Here is a 12,164-nt window from a genome sequence, read left to right on the forward strand (position 1 = left end):
AAATCCAGGAAAACAACACACTGTGTTGATTGCTCGAGAGGCCTCTTATAGAATGCCTTTCCTTTTTTAAAAGTTTTTTTTTTATTTATTTTATTTTTTTTATTTACAAAGAAAGGGAGAGATGGAAAAAGAGATCTGCCATCCACTGGTTCCCCTCCCAGATGGCCGCAACAGCTGGGGCTGGGTCAGGCCAAAGCCTGGGACCTGGAACTCCAGCCTTCTCCTGCTGCCTTCCCAGGCACATTAGCAGGGAACTGGATCAGAAGTTGAACGCCAGGGGCTGGAACCAGAGCTCCCATGGGGCGCCTCCATCGCAGGCAGCTGCTTAACCTGCAGTGTTACAGTGCCAGCCCCCGATCACTCTTGTTTTTGTGTCCTTTCATTGGGTTCTCTGTAGTTGCCTCTTCCTGTAACATTAAATAGAATAAAATAGTATTCCTCTAGCACGGTTGACTAGAAAAGAATCATCATTGATAACTTAGAAAAGTTTATTCTAGTTCCACAAGTTATTATTTGTAAAGCCAAATAAACATGAGGCTTGTTAAATTTGGGGCCCTCCATCCACATTTCTTCCATATATGAACTGTAAAATTTCAAGGCACTGTGTTCTCTGGCACAGTGGTTCACCTAACATAGTCTTTGCGTTGGTGACAGTTCTTGTCCCATTGGCTGTAAGCTAAATGTTATCTTCCTCCATATCAACATTTTATGTACAAGCCAGAAATTCTAATCTTTTTCAGTACACATTCACCTCTCCTACCACTTTAGTTGGAATGAAGGTGATTTACGTGAATAATAAAAGACTTAGAATTAAACCCCTTTCTCATAAACCTCTGACCTTTTAAAGAGAATTTATTACAGAAGAATACCGGATGCAAAAAACTTTTGAATGCTTTACAATTTAGAATGATTTGCTTTAGAAAAGGGACAGCTAGGGGTGGGCCTTTGGTGCGGAGATTAAGATGAGCCTCCCACATCCCCTGTCCAGGTGCCTGGGTTCAAGTTCCCTGACTTGAACTCCTGGCTCCCTGGCTTCCCTCTCAGTCCAGCTTCCTGCTGGTGCTCACTCTGGGAGGTGGCAGTGATGAGTGAAGCTGTTGAGTCCCTGCCACCCATATGGGAGACATAGTTATAGAATTCCTGGCTCCCTCCTGGCCAGCCCTGCTATTGCAGCATTTGGAGATAAAGCAATGAGAGTAGGAGATTGCTGTCTGTCTGTATATCTTTCAAATTAAAAAAAAAAAAAAAGTAATTAAAGGAAACAGCTAGAAGATGGGACCGGTGCTGTGGCGTAGTGGGTAAAGCCACCACCTGCAGTACTATATGGGTGCCAGTTCAAGTCCCAGCTGTTCCACTTCCGATCCAGCTCTCTGCTATGGCCTGGGAAAGCAGTAGAAGATGGCCCAAGTCCTTGGGCCCCTGTACCCACATGGGAGACCCGAAAGAAGTTCCTGGCTCCTGGCTTCAGATCAGCGCAGCTCCAACCATTGAGGCCATCTGGGGAGTGAACCAGCGAATTGAAGACCTCTCTCTCTCTCTGCCTCTCCTCTCTCTGTGTAACTCTTTCAAATAAATAAATAAATATTAAAAAAAAAAAAAAAAAACAAAACAAAACAAGAAACAAAAAACAAGAAACAGCTAGGAGAGACACACAAGGATATGGACATAACAGATGTTAGAATCATTAGGTTGGGGCCTGGTGCTGTGGTGTAGAAGGTTAAGCTGGCATCCCATATGGGAACTCCACTTCCCATCCAGGTCCCTGCTAATGAGCCTGGGAAAGCAGCAGAAGATGGCCCTAGTCCTTGGGCCCTCACACTCACGTGGGAGACCCAGAAGAAGCTTCTGGCTCCTGGTTTCAGCCTGGCCTAGCTCCGGCCATTGCAGCCATTTCAGGAGTGAACCAGCAGATAGAAGATCTCTCTTTCTCTCTCTCTCCCCCTGTTACTCTGCCTTCCAGCTAAATAATAATAATAATAATTAAAAGAATCACTGGGTTTTGTCTGAGATTCTGGTTCTGGGACCTGGAGCAGCTGCCTAGTTAACAGGTTCTGCCGTTCACCAGCCCGGGTTGCTCTGAAGTGAATACAAAGGGTAACAGAAGTCGGTGCAGGAGAGCAGCTGAAAGTCGCCTGAGCACGGACCCCGAGTGTGCGCCTCACTCCTCCCGGTGTCTCCTGTGGCCCAGCAGCTGCTGGGGGAACTGGGCAGAAATGAGATCCTCAGGTCTCGCCCAGAACTACTGAAGGGGAGTCTGCATTTTAACAGAATTCCAGGTGATTCCTACCCAGGTCCTTGTCTGAGAAACCGGGACTAGAGACCTGGAACTTGGTGTGTCCTGCCCCAGTGTGGCCCTTGGTCTTGTGTCCTCAGCCTTGGGAACTGGCTCCCCTTCCAGACTCATTGCACCTCTGTCTCCACTCTCACTGGACCGGGAGCTCCTAGGGGTGCCAGCCGTAGTCCTCTTTTGATTTCCAGCCCCGCACAGTGCCTGGCACGCAGAAGCTACCATCTGTGCCAGGATCTTTGTCTTTCTTACCTACGTGGCCTCGTTTCAGGCTTGCAGGATGAATACCCCCATTGTATAGATGAAGAAACTGAGGGTCGGTCCCTTGCCCAGGGTAATAAGTGGAAGAGCTGGGAAATCAGCATAGGGGTGGCTGATTGTGGAGCCTGCAGTAGGAGATTCATGAATATTTATTGAACTGCTGATCCCCCTAACTTTTCACCCAGACATCCATCACTGTTACTGTTCGTTACCTGGAGAGACTCGGGGTACGATGAGGAAGGCGAGCAGTGGAGTCAGCTGCGTCTTGGTCATGGAAGGAGTTGCCTTGGGGACCCACTGCCCCAGGAATGGGGAGGCCACAGCCACGCTTGCTCCTCCCTGCCCGTTCCAGGATGTCCCTCTGTGTGACTCAGCGAAGAAACTGCACATCTGAAATCAGACACGAGGCAACAACAACCAGAAAACCTCAAAAATGTTTTCTTCTCCTGGAGAAATTTCCCTTTCATGTCATTCATCTCTCTGGCCAGGAAGTTCAGGAAGCCTTCAGCCTGTGGTCAGCTGTGTCCCCCAGTCTGGGCTCTCAGGGACTCCCTCCCTCCTCGTCTTGGTTCCTCGCTGGACTTGGGGCCTGCATGGAGCTTTCTTCCTCCATAGTCTGATTCGGGCCACTGGGGGCCGACCCAGCCCTAATTTACTTAGTGTGATCGTTAAGTCCTGATGCTGGAGCCAGGTTATTTGCGTTCAAATTCTACCTTTACCGACATGCTAGTTGTGTGACCTCACCTCTCTGTGTCTTGATTTCCTCCTCTGTAAAGTTAGGTTAACAATAAATTTGAGCATTAAAATAGTTGATCTGGAGCTGATGTTACAGGTGAAGCCACTCCTTGGACACTGGCATCCCATAGCTAGTGTCCACTGAGTCCTGGCTTCTCTGCTTCCGGTTCAGCTTCTTACTGATGTACCTGGGAAGGCAGTGGGTTATGGCCCAAGGAGTTGGGCCCCTGTCACTCACATGGGAGACCCAGATGGAGCTCATGGCTTCAGCCTGGCCGGGCCTAGGCCATTACTACCATTTGGGGAGTGAACCAGTGGATGAAAGATTCTCTCTTTTTCTCTCAGTTCCTCTCTCTGTCACTCTGCCTTTCAAATACATAATAAATCCTTAAAAAGTAAGGTGAAATAGGTAACCTACCTAAAACACATACATATCTCTGCCTGGCACAAAGTAGTGGCATAGACCTGTTAGCAGTATTATTAATTATGGACCAGTTATCAGTACCCTGGGGAGACTTGGGTGAACTTGTGCTAAGGTTGTTCTCTTTCCAATTGTTCTGGCCTCACCCCGGAATTTGCATGAATTCTCAATTATTCCTGCCGGAGAGGACTTGAGGGGCCAACTGCAAGTGAGTGAATAAATTAATAAATTAGAAGGCTTGAGTTGCCCTCTCAAAATGAGATGATTGTTACAGTTGAAGAGGCATGACTTAATAGCTTGTTGATTTGGAAATAACCACAGCCAGTCTAGGAAGGGACTGGCCTTCTGAGAATTTCTGATCATGGGATAGAGAGACTGGCCTACTGAGAGAGTTTACTGATAGGCCATGATAAATTCTGTATGAAGATACGCAAACAGGAGGAGAGTGGAATTCCTAGGGTGGGGGTTGAGGTTCCTTCAGAACCTGGGCCCCATGCCTAGAGATTCCCATGTCCAATCTGCACATGCAGTGGGGCCATCAGAATTCTCAACATACCCGGCAGGCGATACTGAACCTCTCAGGTCTGCATCACCAGCCCCACAAGGTGATTTATATTACCCCATTCCACAGGCAAAAACACTGAGGCGTAAGTGCTTTGGGGCAGAGGCAGAGCCCCTATGTTAATCCAGCTTGGAGTCAGAAGGCCCTGTGTGTTTTGTCGTATCTCACATTGCAGGGGGTCAGCTTGAAGTAATCTTGCCAGAAATGGAGATGAAGATAGTCCCGGCTTAGATGTAAAGGAGAAAATCTGTACATAATGGTCAGAGCAAAGATATGCGAAGGGTTGAAAGAGACACAAAGGCTCAGAGCCCACAGAAGGCGTGACCTCTCCCCTCTGGCCCCTATTAGCATATCTAAAGGAAGAATGTGGCTGGGAGGGTGCTCGGGCAGATGTAGGGCCCTGTGTGAGCTGAGGGAGGGTCCTGGCTGCTTTGGGAGAGGCCTTGGCAGCCTTGTGATGGGCATTAACTCTTTGCCTGGACTTCTGCTCCCTCCTGACCTCGCGGCTCTTCTCTTTCCGGGCCCCTGTATCCCTCCCACCTGCCCCTTAAGCCAGGTGTTCCCAGCCTCCACCTTCCCTGTGGCAGCCTCCAGTCCCAGGCACAGCTGCCTGTGTGAAGGACATCCCAGAGGTGCCCTCCCCTGGGACCCCAGGCGGCAAGGTGAAGGGGGCCAGTTCACATGCCAGCCACGCCCCTTGCCGCCTGTGGACCCAGTCCCAGTTGCTGTACCTGTCAGATGAGATCGTGACTATGCCGACCTTAACCTGATGGTTGTGAGGATGCAGATGGACACGTGGCTTTGCCAGCACACTGTAAGGAACTCTACAAATGGCGTCTGTTCAGCCTGGCCAGCTGGCGTGGGGCTTCACTTGAATGTCTGTGGGCACCTTAAAAGCAACTTGTGAAACTAACTCTTCCCTCCTCCCCCAAGTCTGGTCTTTTCCTTTGGATAGCTAACAAAGGAGATGGAAACAGCTTCCGCGAAGTTGCCAGAGCAGGAAATCCCGGAGTCATCCTGGACCCCGCCTCCCCCACCATCTGGGTCCCCGTGACTCTGTCTCTCGCACTTCTGCTGTCATGAGCCGCCGTGTCACCTCTTACAAGGTTATGGCAGAGCTGCTCCATGGCTCCCTGCTTATTTATTCCCAAGGCCTCGGCGCTTGTCCTCAGGCTCTGGTTCTGGGCCTTTGGAGGCACAACTCAAATTCTACTGTAGCCCCAAGACCTTCAGCGTGGTCCCCACTTCCTTCCTGGCCAGCCTGGCTCTGGCCAGGTGCTGTCTCACGCCTGGGCTGCTGGAGCTGCTGGCAGAGCTGACCCACACACCACTTGCAAGTGCTCACGCCTCACTGCCACCTGGTCGTCGTCTGCTCGCTCTGGATACAGCACAGGGAGCCCCAAGCAGCGTCACCAAGTCTTTCCCCTGGAAGAAGTCTGAGCGTGCACGCACACACACACACACACACACACACACACAGAGGCTGGAGCAGGTGGCCCTCTTGGGCATCTGCCTGTCTTCCCAGCCAGCCTGGGAGCCCCTGATCTGCTCTTAGGCTCAGAGGGAGGCTGTCCTTGTCCACAGTGCGAGGCAGCCGCACAACCCCACGGGGTGAGTACACATCACTCATCCAGCCCAGGAATGCTTACTGTGACCACTTCCTTCTGGCCAGGCTCTGGTCCAGGCCCGAGGAGATGGCAGGAGAAGGAGGAGACGGGAGTGCCAGAGCTGGGGAGAGGTCAGGGGAAGCCGCTCTGGGAGGAGAGGGGTGGGCAGAGGCCTGAGAGAAGGGGGGACGGGGTCCACAAGGATCTCTGCAGGAAGAGAGGGCCAGGCAGGGGGCTCATTTGCCCCATTTGATGGGTGAAACCAAGGGGCTAGGGAAGCCGTCCAGAGTCACAGCTGAGTGGCAGGCGTCCAACCCAGGTTCCATAACGCTTGGCTCACCCCGTGAACCCCGACTTGTTCCTGCCTTAGCTGAGCAGGCTGGCTCTGTGCTCGCCACCCCCACCCTCCCAGCGGAGTCTGGCTTCCTGTTCCAGGAGCACATGAGCTGTTTCCCTGGCTTGGTATTCAGCTTGGTGGCTGTTTTCCTGTCTTATGTGTCCAATTCTTTAGCTTTTAGTCATATTAGAGATGGTTAGAGTATACCTACTCACCAGGCAACAAGTCTGCTTTTTGGGACAGGTGTGTCGCCTAGTGATGGGCGCTTACATCTTAAGTCAGAGTACCTGGGTTCGAGCCCCAGTGCCAGCTTCTTGTCACTGCCTACCCTGGGAGGTAGTTGCAATGGCTTAAGAAGTTGGATTCTTGCCACTCAACCTGGAAAACATGGGTTGAGCTCCTCAGTTCAGCTCGGCCCAGCCCTGGCTGCTGTGGGCATGTGGGTAGAGGCACCATATCTGTCCGTCTCTCTCCCTCTCAACTAAATTGAGAAGAAAACCAAGTGCACTTCTCCTTCTGCAAAGGTGAGAACCAGTCCCTGACACACGGGGACGAGGCCAAGGCAAGTTCCCCCTCAGTGGTCAGTCACCAGGGTGGCCTCTGTGGGCGACCACTGTCCCACCTCCACCTTCTTCAACCTGCAGCAGCAGCAGAAATGGAGTCACTTTGCAGAAGTGGATCTCGAGCTGGCCGTGATGGACGTGGGGCATTTCGAGAGAGGCGGAGATGGGTTAGGCCTTTGGGGCTGGAGGAAGCGTGCGAGCCGAGGGAGGGCATCCATGCTGGTCACCTCCCAGACCTGAGTGTAGGTGTCTGTGTCTTAGGGGAGGGGAAGTGGGGCCGAAGGGAGAATTTAGAGCCAGAGCGTGGTGGCCTTAAAAGAAAAAAATGGCTAAACTTCGCATGCCCGTTTCAGATAACTGGTCAGGATTTTAAAGAAGCAGAGAAAGCAAGCACGTGTACATTCCTGAGGTTTATGAAAGACTGCTGTGGAGCTGGTGAGAGAGGGTCAATGGAGATAGGGAGAGAATTGCGACAGGCTCGCGTTGGGGGGTGGGGGTGCCTGCACAGGGAGTGGAGGGACCAGATTCCAGAGGCGCTGGGCGAGTGTTGGTGACAGGACCTGCTCGCAGGTCCACAAGGAACCTGTTGGAGCAGGAGGAGCAGAAAGAATGATGTCAGGGTGTCAGGGTTGTGTTTTTTTGTTTTTTTGTTTTTTTGTTTTTTTGTTTTTTTTTTTTTTTTTAAGATTTATTTGAAAGGTAGAGTTTACAGAAAGAGAGAGAATCTTCCATCCACTGGTTTACTCCCCAGATGGCTGGTCAGAGCTGGAGACAGAAGAAAGCTGAGGCTGAAGGAATGGAGTAAAATAATGGACAGAAGGCGGATGAGCTTAGTTTAGAGTCAGACGTGGGAGAAGAAAAGCCAGTGAAGGAGTTGCCTGGAAGAAAACCAGGAATGTTTTGCTTTTCTGGTTTTTTTTTTATTAATTAATTTATTTGTGTTTTAAAAAATATTATTTATTTATTTATTTGAAAGGCAGAGCTACAGAGAGGCGGAGGCAGAGAGGAGAGACATCCTCCAACCACTGCTTCACTTCCCAAATGGCCACAACGGCTGAAGCTGGGCCGATCCACAGTCAGAGCCAGGAGCTTCCTCCGGGTCTCCCACACAGGTGCAGGGGCCCAAGGACTTGGGCCATCTTCTGCTGCTTCCCCTGGCCATAGCAGAGAGCTAGAAGGATTGGAAGTAGAGCAGCCAGGACTCAAACCGGAGCATATGGGATGCCAGCACTGCAGGTGGTGGCCCTACCCACTAAGCCACAACACTGGCCCCCATTTATTTGTCTTTTGAGAAGTAGAGAGAAAGGGAGCTCACACCCACTGGTTCACTCCCCGAATGCCCACAATTGAGGGACTGGGCTGGGTTGGAGCTAGTAGCTAGGAACTCACTTCAGCTCTCCCATGTGGGTGGCAGGAACCCACTTACTTGCGCCATCACCACTGCCTCCCAGGCTCTGCATTAACAGGAAGCTGGAGTCAAGAGCCAGAGCTGGGACGCCATCCCAGGCACTCTGATTTGGTACTTGGGTATCTAACCCACTAGGCCAGATGTCCACCCAGCAAGGAATGTTTTGCGTGAAACATTGCTGGGACTGTGTGATGTGTCTCAGTGTGGGAGGGAGGGCAGCAGAGCCCACCTTTGGGGGCTGCACCCTATCTGGGTTATCTGCTAGGGAGCCCAGGGCACCCCTGCTTCGTCTGGCCTTGCTACCTGGCCCTGTGTGGACCCTCTGCCCGCTCCCACATGCCCAGCCTCCCACCGCCAAGGAGGAGCTCCTGAAAGTGGTCTTTCCTGTCTTCTCTGTTATTCTGCAGGAAGCCCAGCCTTGGGGGGCTCAGCATGCTAGCAGGGGGCCTCAGGGACCAAACAGTGGGTGGCAGCAGTGACCTTGGTCCTCTGCTCCATCTGGAGTTTGGGGCTACCCTTTTTAAGGGGAGCATCTTGTTTTAAGGAGTGGGTTTCATTGGCTCTCTGAATCTTGAGTCCCATCAGGCTTCCTGCATCCACTGGTCCCTCTGTCCATCCATCCTGTATCAGGCTTTTGCCAGTGTAAATATCTACTGAGAGTTGAGCCCTTTCAACACGGGGCTGAGGCTCCCAGTGCTCTCCTGCCTTATCTGACATCACTGCAACCCTCTTGGATTGGCCTTCCTATCCACTTTTGCAGATGGAATCAGATCGCTGCCCCAGATCTCAGTACTTTGTAGGGGTGAGACTCAGGCCTAGGTCTGTCTAATTTGGAAGCCCCTGTGCACCCAGTTACTCATGGTAAGTTCTGCCTAGAGAGAGGGCCATTTTATAATCTTGTTTAAAGATGTTTATTTATTCAAAAGGCAGATGGAGTGACAGAGAAATATAGAGAGCCAGAGAGAGGGAGGGAGACAAATCTTCCATCCACTGGTTCATTCCTCAAATGATCACAACAGCCAGAGCTGGGCCAGGCTGAAACCAGGAGCCAGGAGTTTCATCCAGGTCTCCCATGCGGGTGCAGAGGCCCAAGCACTTGGGCCATCTTCTGCTGCTTTCCCAGGTGCATTAGCAGGGAGCTGGATCAGAAGCAGAGCAGCTAGGACTTGAACCAGCACTCTGATATGGGATGCTGGCGTCATAAGGGCAGCTTACCCCTCTGTGCTGTGGCACCAGCCCAACTTTAAAATTTATTATCGGCCGGCACCGTGGCTCACTAGGCTAATCCTCCGCCTAGCGGCGCCGGCACACTGGGTTCTAGTCCCGGTCGGGGCGCCGGATTCTGTCCCGGTTGCCCCTCTTCCAGGCCAGCCCTCTGCTGTGGCCAGGGAGTGCAGTGGAGGATGGCCCAGGTGCTTGGGCCCTGCACCCCATGGGAGACCAGGAAAAGCACCTGGCTCCTGGCTCCTGCCATCGGATCAGCGCGGTGCGCCGGCCGCAGCGCGCCGGCCGCGGCGGCCATTGGAGGGTGAACCAACGGCAAAGGAAGACCTTTCTCTGTCTCTCTCTCTCACTGTCCACTCTGCCTGTCAAAAAAAAAAATTTATTATCCAAACTGGAACACTTCAACCAAAAATTGATTTGTATCTAATTTGCATACCACAGAATTCACCTGCTTAAAGTGCACTTTTTTTCATTGTTCCTGCATTTACAGGGTTTCTCAATCATCACCATAATCTAATCTTTGAACATTTTCATATGCATTAGCAAGCTCTCCCCATTCCCACCATCAGCCTCCTCACTCTAGGCAGCCACTGATCTGCATTCTGTCTGCATAGGTGTGCCTACTCTGGACATTGCATATGAATGGAATAGGACTGATGCATGATCTTTTGTGTGTGACTTCTTTCACTTAGCATAATGCTCTTAGAGTGACCCGTGCGGTGGCGTGAATCAGGACTCCGTTCCTTTTTACGGCTGAGTGATGTTCCCCTGTATGGAGAGACCGCGTGATATTCCTTTGCTCATGCACTCAGTCTCAGGTTCTTCTTTCCACTTCGTGGTTCTTCGGGAGAATGCTGCTCTGACCTTTAAAAAATGATTGTGTGGATGTGCGTTTCTGGTTTTCTTGCTGTGCACCTAGAAGTGGAATTGCCAGGTTAGATGGTAACTTATGTTTAACATTTTGAGGAACTGACATACTATTTTCTGAAGCAAATGAACCATTTTACAACCCGCTAGCAGTGAATGAATGTTCCCGTTTCTCCACATCATCACCAAAGCTTGTTTCCAAACTGAGACACTTAAAAAAAAAAAAAAAGTTATTTTCATCTACTTGAAGGGCAGAGTGAGAGAGAGAGAGAGAGAGAGGGAGGGAGGGAGGGAGAGAGAGAGAGAGAATCTTCCATCCACTGGTTCAGCCCCTAAATGCCTGCAACAGCCAGGGCGGAGCAAGGCCAAAGCCAGGAGACAGGAACTCCATCTGGGTCGCCCAAGTGGGTGGCGGGAGCCCAGGTACTTGCCACCAAGCACTGCTTCCCGGGCTGCTTTAGCAGGTAGCTGGATGGGGAGCGTAGCGGCAGGAACTGGAACTGGCACTGGGATACGGGATGCCCGCGTTGCAAGTAGCAGCTTAACCCACTGTGCCACAAGGCTTGTGCAAACCTGGAGCGTTTTTGAGAGTGAAAGGGTGTACAATAATAATGCCAGCACAACTCATACTAACTGGAACATTTTTGTACTCTATTTATCTTCCAAAAAGTTAGATTAGTTCCTGATTTCAGAGAACTTTCTGGCTGTGTATGAGTCAAAGCCCCCAAACCCACATACTTGAGTCACTTAAAGAATCAAGTAAAGGTAGATTATTAAGAAGGAAAGCAAAGCACATTTTGATTCCTCCAGGAGTTGTTATTGTCGGTAAGATCAAAGAACTGTCTTGTTTGTCTTTGTATTGTATCGTGGTCCCTGGAGTAGCTTATGTTTGATCAGGATCCCAATAAGAATCTGTGGAATAAGTGAATGAATGGGAGAATGAATGATACAACCTCTCCTGGACAGAAGAATGAGGCACCTGAGACAGGTTTGTGAGTTGGGGAAGTATGGATCTTCTCTAAAATTGTATTTTTTCTGCTGTCTGATGTAACAACAGTAATGACTAATTTAAAAATGCAAAAGTAGGGGCAGGTGCTTGGTCTAGCAGTTAAGATGCCCGGGTCCCACACTGAGGGCCTGGGTTCGATTCCCAGCCCCACCTCCTGACTCCAGCTTCCTGCTAATGCAGAGGCAGCAGTTGATGGCTCAAGTAGTTGGGTTCTTGCCACCCACATGGGAAACTCCAGCTCTTGTGGGCATCTGGGGAGTGAGTGAACAGAAGAGTGTTCTCTATCTCTTTCTTCCTCTCAAATAATTGACAATAAGCTGGATTTTATAAAGAGGAATGTGTGAAAACAGGTCAAGGACTGTCCCAGCAGAAGCGGCTCCTGAGCAGGGGGAGCCGGAGCCAAAGCCCGCATCTGTATGCAGGACAGGTCTTCCAGCAGTTAACCAGATTTGGGCCTAAAAATGCTCTGTGCCTGCTTCTAGGAGTTTCCAACCTTTGGGGGGAAAACAGGATTTCCAGGAAGCAATGAGAATAATTTAGAACAACCATTAATTAATCAACTGAATATGTGCCCTTGGGCTTCACTGATCCTCTCACCCTAAATTTCCATGCTCTTTCAGTGCTGCAGCCCTGGGAGCTTCCTGGAGGAGGTGAGCCAGGAGCTAGGCCTGGAGGAAGCAGGGCTGGATTTGGAGAAAGACGCAGGAGGCAGGTGGTGAGGGATAAGGCCCTGCCTGAGGTGGGCTGGAGTGCTGCAGCTCAGATAAAATTGGATGGGGTAGCTGGGGCCTCTGGGAGGAGGACTTTAAAAGCCAGGCTAGTTGACTTTTAAATATGACCTGATAAGCAGGTCCTTGGACTGCAGATGAAAGGAGTGTCTGTG

The 12,164-nt window shown here is 50.8% G+C and overlaps 1 protein-coding gene and 1 long non-coding RNA gene across 4 annotated transcripts in view; one reads left to right on the top strand and one right to left on the bottom strand.

The window, feature by feature from the left end:
* The window catches only part of CCND3 (cyclin D3), a 98,898-nt gene that overhangs the window by 63,218 nt on the left and 23,516 nt on the right, over window positions 1-12,164 (top strand). The window lies entirely within an intron of this gene.
* Window positions 63-10,537, bottom strand: LOC149126654 (uncharacterized). Its single transcript, XR_016234611.1, has 2 exons — window positions 2,761-10,537; window positions 63-407 (listed from the first exon to the last, which is right to left on the bottom strand). It is a non-coding gene; the product is annotated as an uncharacterized LOC149126654 (long non-coding RNA).

The sequence above is a fragment of the Oryctolagus cuniculus genome, chromosome 5 (assembly GCF_051225735.1).
Source record: "Oryctolagus cuniculus isolate XC-2025 breed Fujian yellow rabbit chromosome 5, ASM5122573v1, whole genome shotgun sequence".
In the NCBI taxonomy this organism is placed as follows: domain Eukaryota; kingdom Metazoa; phylum Chordata; class Mammalia; order Lagomorpha; family Leporidae; genus Oryctolagus; species Oryctolagus cuniculus.